Source organism: Capsicum annuum, unplaced genomic scaffold (genome assembly GCF_002878395.1).
Source record: "Capsicum annuum cultivar UCD-10X-F1 unplaced genomic scaffold, UCD10Xv1.1 ctg4814, whole genome shotgun sequence".
NCBI lineage: Eukaryota > Viridiplantae > Streptophyta > Magnoliopsida > Solanales > Solanaceae > Capsicum > Capsicum annuum.
Window position 1 is genome coordinate 243,901 of NW_025855829.1, and position 7,682 is coordinate 251,582.

Genomic DNA, 7,682 nt, shown 5'->3' on the forward strand with positions numbered 1-7,682 from the left:
GAAGGGGTTGGGGGTGTGGGGGTGGAGACGGGTTGGGTGGGGTGTGGGGGTGGGAAAGGGGTGGGGAGGGAAAAAAAGTTTTTTTTTTAAATTTTTAAAAATATTTTTAAAATGATTTTTTAATTTTTTAAAAATATTTTAAAATTATTTTTAAATTAAAAAAGATGGAGGAAAAAAAAGGATCCTTTTTTATTTTTTAAAAATTTTAAAAATATTTTTAAATTATTTATATTTTTTAAAATATTTTTAAATTATTTTTTAATTTTTAAAAATATTTTTAAATTTTAAAAGATGGAGAAAAAAAAAGACACTTTTTAATTATTTTTTTGAAATTTTAATATTATTTTTATTTTTTTAAATTATTTTAATATAAAATTTATGAAAAATTGATCCCCACTCGCACCCCTAGGCGAGTGGTTACACTCTCTTTGTCCTAGTCACCATGACCTTGCCACATAGGTAAGGTCAACGGTCAAAGGGTGCGAGATATTGTTTTTTGATGGGTTCAAGGTTCCAGATGACAAACATGTAAGTAGAAGTGTCCAACTTACAAAACTGACATAGTAGAGGGGTCCAGAATGTCATTTTGCCTTTTAAAAAATGCTGCATTTAACTTTAATTTGAGTTTTTCTAATAAGGAAATGGTACATGTGAAAAAAATTTAACAACGAGAATAAATTGACCGAGGGTAAATTTGACTTCAAAGTATGATAAAGGGTATATTTGGATAATTTTTCAAAGTAGAGAGGTAAATTTGGTCTCAAAGTATGATAGTGAGAATAAATTTGGCCCCAAAGTATGACGAATGATATATTTGATCAATTTTTCAAAGTAGGGGTAAATTTGACCTCTTTTTCATTTTTTTAGTTAATAAGATAATATTAAATTATGGAGGAGGATGAGTACTTAATACATGGGAGTTAGGGTTATTCTAATAAAGTTTGGGCTATAGATTGCCCAATAGTATTATTATGATTATATACCAGAATTTTTCTAGAAAAATTGTTCCTAAACTTTCTTTTGTTATTACTAGCAAAATTTGTGGTTGTCCGATTACTTCCATGCAACTACTCTTTTTGTTCCCTTCATGTGTGTATGTGAGGTAGAGTATTCAACTACATTCAACAATAATATTGTTATATATTAGATTGTCTTAATCAAACATTTTTATAACTTCTTGGGAGTCAGAGTTGATTTGAGATAATTTAAGATCTGCGCATTAACAATTCTAAGACCCTTCAAGAATAGCTAGAAGCTCGGTTTAGATAGGAGAGATATGGTTATGGGCTTTGGTGTAGCCCATGGTCCATGTGCCCTGGTGGTTTCCAAATACACCCCCACTCCTCTTTTGCCTGGAGGATGCTTGATTGTGTCATTTGTGTGCCCTGATGGTTTCTAAATACACCCCCACTCCTCCTTTGCCTGGAGGATCTGTGTTGAGCTTGTAGGTCCCTTAAGGAGGGGGTTACCATTTTAGATTAATGTGTCACTGCCCAAATCAAGGCTTGATCGTTGACGGGTATCTCAAGCCCACTGGGAGATGGAGACCATCCTTTTTTCCTAGCCATTCAAACACCAAAAATAATAAATTGCAGAAGCAACCAACAATAATATGGAAGATAGATAAACCAATATAAAGGTTCTAAGAATCAACAACAGTTAACCATCCATACGTATCCATAAAAGCCTCTAACAACCGAATATCAACCTAAGTCGAGACATTCCCCTGACTATATCCAAAAATGAATCCAAAGAGATAGCCTAATACATAAGAAGAAACAAACTATGAAATGACGGGTCTTTCGTAGAATGGAAGCTCACCACTTCAAAGCAACTTAATAGACGTGCTAATCCACCTAACGTTGCACAAGGGTAAAGGGGTGTCTTCGGACCTACATTATAAAATAATGTAGCGTCCTAGGAAAGTTAGCGAGGTGAGCGCTAGCATGTAACTCAAAAAAGTAATAAAATAATGCCATGTCCAAAAATCAGTCCAAAACCATAGGCATACATTCATATATACATATATATAAGATGCCTGAATAGGGAACAAGGTTATGAATGAGATTTTGAAATCTTTAACCTGGACTATGTAGCTCTAACCGGCTAAAAAATACCCACGGGCTATATGGGTCTGGCTCCCCCTACTAGAAAGGTCCCAGTGCGTGTTATATATATATATATCAAGTGTAACTGAAACACAGTCATATAGACCCCCATGCCGGCAAATGTGGCTTTCAGTATCGGTCCCTCCATGACCTCCAGCTTCCAGGACGAGCAACACAACCTCCTTTAAGCCCAATTAAAACTATTTACACACATTTCCATTAATTTAACAAGGAGTCTTTCAATTAGGAACTTACCATTGGTATCGTCATACCAAATAATTATGCTTGCAAACTAATGTCATTATGTCAAACCAAACTAGTTAAGTCTTTCAAAATCAATTTATATTTCTTTAACCTTTTATGCGATGTAAAGTTTCAAAAGTGAAGTAATTGTTTAATATATTCATATTCCAAACCAATTCACAAGTTGGGTTGAGGTTAAAACCAATTTCAAACTATTAAACCATAATTTTTGGGAAAATCCACATTCCCATTCCAATTCCCACACCATGCATATATTCAGTTCAAAACCACAAAATAAATCAAAGATAACTAATTCAAAACCATGGGAAAACAATTCATATGATAGTCATTCCAACCCCTCAACCACATTCAAAATTTAACAATTAAAATCACATAGATAACAATTAAAACACATGCTTTATACAAAATAATTTAACGAAGAGATACATGTTTTTACATAAAATCAATTTAGGGGAGAGATACATGCCTTAATTGAAGAGAAACCCGTGGAGAAGATAGGAAGATTTGAACCTACAAGCCTTGGGATTGAGAAATCTTTTTTGATGTTCTTGAAAGGAAGAGGATGATGAATTCTTGAGAGCCTTCTACTAGTTTTGAACGACCTTAGGGTTAATAAACAGATTAGGGGAGTTATGGATTGGGAAAGGACCATTTTACTCTTGATTTAATGTAGAAAAATATGTTTTAACATTTGGGAAGGGAGGGTCGCGCCATGACTCTAATCTCAATGTTCCAGCTTTTCCTTGCGACCCAAACGGCATGCACCAACATTACCTCGTGACCCCTATCGTGCACCCTGGACTGTGTCTCTCTAAAACACTCTTAAATTTTGACTCTAAATTTGGATTGACGAATGGTCAATGGCATTGAAAGAGGACTTGAATAGATTTAATTTGATATATAGTAGGCTACATAACTCAATATATTCCATAAGTAATAGTCTTTGGAAGTTTACCCAAGTAAAATCATAACCTAAACTCAATAGGTTGGAAAGTTCTCACTCAACTTTGAGTTAGGAGATTTTTCTGACTTCAATCAATACCCAAAGACGTTACTACACTAGATAACTAATCAACCCACTCATATTTAGATAGATATCATTAGGTTCAGGTCTGTACACATACGAAGGATTCGAATTCTATCCCAAAATGTGGGGTATTATATTATCTCCCCCTTGGAATCATTTGTCCTTGAATGATGGATATGAACCTTTTGAAGATCAAGAAGTACGTAACAAAGGATGTAACTTCACCTTAGGTGTTCCCACTAACCAAATATACATAGGCATCAAGAGAGCTTCGTGGCAACACCAATTAAATCTGTAAGCACGAATTACGAGTTAACGAGATTTAGCATAGACATGATAGATGACAAGAGTTTATGGAACATGATCATTCCAAAGTAAGGTATGGATTTTCCAGAAATCATCAGCCTAATTAAGATAGATACAAGAAATATTGTAAGATTCTCGCGGGACATAAAAATAGAAGTATTCTCCACTCCAATGATATGTGTAATAACACTTAAATATAAAATTACTTCTTAACTAGTAATTCAACTACGGATACTACACTTCACCATTCAGTCTTATAATTCCCCCGCAATACATAACTACAAGAGCCTGAGTCTAACTACATACTTCTCCCATGTTAAAGCCTAACTCGGAGTTAAAAGGTGTTAACTTAAGCAATGAGACCCTAGACTATACACTTCTCCTAGAATACTACTCTATCTCATCACCATAATCAAACAACTACATGTCTTAATCAAGGAGTACTATCCACATAACCTTATGGTTTGTGTAGCTATCAATCACAATATTCAAGCCTATATCAATCATAATATTCAAGCCTATCTTTACTACACCTACTTTATGATTCTCCCCACAAAAAATCCAACAACTTCATTCACTTTCACAAAGATTTCTAACCACATATCCCCTTACTAACTATTTCACATCACATAAGTTCATCTTATATTTCCCACCCCTTTTATAAACTTAGTCTGAGTTATCACACTACAATTTTCACAGTAAGGAACGTCTACTCCACTATCTAAAACATTACTATGTTGCAATAACCACCATCATCCTAGCATAAGGAGGGCAGTTAAGGGACTAGAGTATAATCAACAGGAAAGGAGAGTGACACTATTTAATTATAACTTATATTTGTTACATTACCCAAGGTGGGGACTATGATGTAAGATACGATACTATAGGTACAACGTGCTTCATATATCAAATGTCTAGATCCTAATTAGAGAGACGAAGGGCATACGTTACATAGAGAACTGAAACCTTAAGCATAGGCACAATTTGAATATATAAGATATTGGTAGAATAACCTCTTAAATTGAAGTAGGAGAAATTTGCTAGAATAAAAGTAGATTTACCATGACTCTTCCTTGAAACTCACCACTATGAGAAAATTTAATATTAGCCTTAGTTCACCATCTCTTCCTTAGCTCAAGGTCACTATTATAAACTTGTAAACATATCCTCTCATTCAATATATAAGTATAACACTCAGCACCAAAGGGGTATCACTATACACATGAATTCCAAGCTCGCCCTAATACACTATTATAGGAAAGAGTACTAACTTCTTGCTATGATATTTCTCCCAGGGGCACTACTCTTAACTTCCTCTAGCCTCCAAGCTTTACCTCTATCCATAAAGCTCACAAGATGAGTTTTGAAGAAAAAAATAATATCTTTTAAGTAATTAAGGATGTTTTAAGGATTAGGAACGGGTTAAAGAAAGATAGGACAGTTTATAGGACATAAAAGAACAAAAATAACCTTAAAATACTTTTAAAAATAATTTGTTGTTGACGAAAAGAGAGGGGGTCGCAATGCAAAGCCCAAAGTGAACCCCCAGTTCTGCGACACGATGCTCGACGTAAAGAAGCAGCTTTGCAGTGCAATGCCCATCACAAAACTGAGGCAATGAGCCTTCACGGGCTCCCTCGCAGCGCGAAGATAAAACAAACCCATCTCTTCGCGATGCATGACCTCTTTTTGGTCCCAAACCTTCCCCCAACGTACCCAAACTCTTTTCGAAGAGTTTTAAGCTTTAGATAAAAGTTATTTAGGCTCGTTTAAGCTAGTTTTTGGACCCCATAATACCTGGGGTATTACAACTCATAGCTCTGGGGTATTACAACTCATAGCTCTAACACTAGTCCTTATATATATATACACATCACAATTACCCACTCTAATATTACATAAGTCATCAACCCAAGATCTTATACTTATTATATTGGGCCTACTAATTTGCTCTCACCAATCTTGCATCACTATCCTCAAGCAAACATCCTTATCACCACAATCAACATCTAAAGTTTAAAATTAGTGTTAGAATCAATTATGTACCATTGATGAAACATCCCACATATTATACTAGTCCATCAAATTGGGAAATCAACCTAAATTTCTTACTTCACTTAACTACGGCCTATAACCACATCTTTTACACAACATTATTACTATACCTTAAAAATTTACTACATACCTTTTCACCTACTAAACTAGCTTACAACCACTAGATAAAAATCTAGGAACCATCACAATAGTAAAACTACATAGTAAGGATAGTCGATCTTAATCTTATAACATAACCCATTATGTTCTATATAGAACATTCACCTCCCTCAAATTACATCCACTTACCTATGTATACATCCCATCTACCTTCAAAATTCTATAAATATCACGAAGTCCCTCTTGCCAATTTTTTCCCCAAGTAAATGCTAAATTTATAAAGTATTAGCCAATCTGTCATTCTATTCACAACCCATGACTAATTTTACTATTACAATAACTATCCATCATAAGATCCTTCCCTATTTCAAATAGATCCTAAATCATCATAACTAATCACTTCCTCTACTAACTACCTTAAAATCTATAAATTTTTCCACAACCATAACCAATCACCATAATAGCATACCATCCCCTTCACTCACTCAAGGTTACGCCAACACAACTACCTCCATTTTTACTAAATAGTTACACTCACTTTGACTTCTAAACTTATGACTTCGTATTACTAACTTTGGGATCATCTTACTACTTATAGGTTAAAACACCCCAATTTATGGTACCTCTAGGATAGAATTACTATCCCAATATTTAGATATATCTCATTTCTCTTAAGTGAGATGTCTACAATAATGTCTTTGAACTGGACTAAATACATATCTTACCTCAAGTTTGAAAGCACAATTTATGAAGATAGAGGTATACACTTGAATAAATACACCTTAATGAACTCATGGATTCCTTTCAAGTCCTTGTGTGATTTCATAACCCTTTTGATGACTCAATTAGAAAAGATCACATCGTTAGAAATCTATATCCTTGCACTTGTATCGCCTCGATAATAAGACATTGCCAACAAGATTAGAGCAAGAAAGTAAGTCAGATAACTTTTATATGAAGAACACTATTGAATGATGTAGAATATGAGAGAATGAGAAACATTTCCTAAATACCTCGTAGCCTCTCCCTTATAAGTGTGGCGTACTACACACCCATAAAAGGGACTCTACTCGATATGACTTTGTGGACACCTAATAACCCTGAAACCTGCTCTGATACCAAGCTTGTCATAACCCAAACTAAGGCCTAATCATGATGGGTATCTTAAGCCTACTGAGGGTCAAAGACCACCCCCTTTGTCTAGCCATCAGAACATAAAAAAGGATAAATAGTAGAAGTAACCAACAATAATATAGAAGACAGATAAACCAAGATAAAGATTCTAAGAATAAAAAATAGTTAACCATCCACACTTGTCTACAAAAGCCTCTAACAACCAAATATCAACCTGAGTCAAGACATGCCCCCCCGACTATAGATAAAAAAGAATCCAAAGAGATAGTCTAAAACATAAGGAAATAAAAACTATAAAATGTCGGGTCTTCTGTAGAATGGAAGATCACCACTTTAAAGCAACTCCACTAATATGCTAATCCATCTAACGCTGCACAGGGCTAAAAAGAGTGTTTTCTGACCCTACATTCTGAAATAATATAGAGCCCTAGAATGGTTAGCGGGGTGAGCGCTAGCATATAACTTAGGAAAGTGATAAAATAATGCCATATCCAAAAATTAGTCCAAAACCATATGGACACATTCATATATACATATATAAGATGCTGGGATAGGGAACAAGGTCTAAGCATGAGATTTTAAAATCTTTAACTCAGACTATGTAGCTCTAACCGATCTAAAAACATCCACGGGCTATATGGGTTTGGCTTCCCCCACCGAAAGGGCCCTAGTGCGTGTTAGCCGTATGA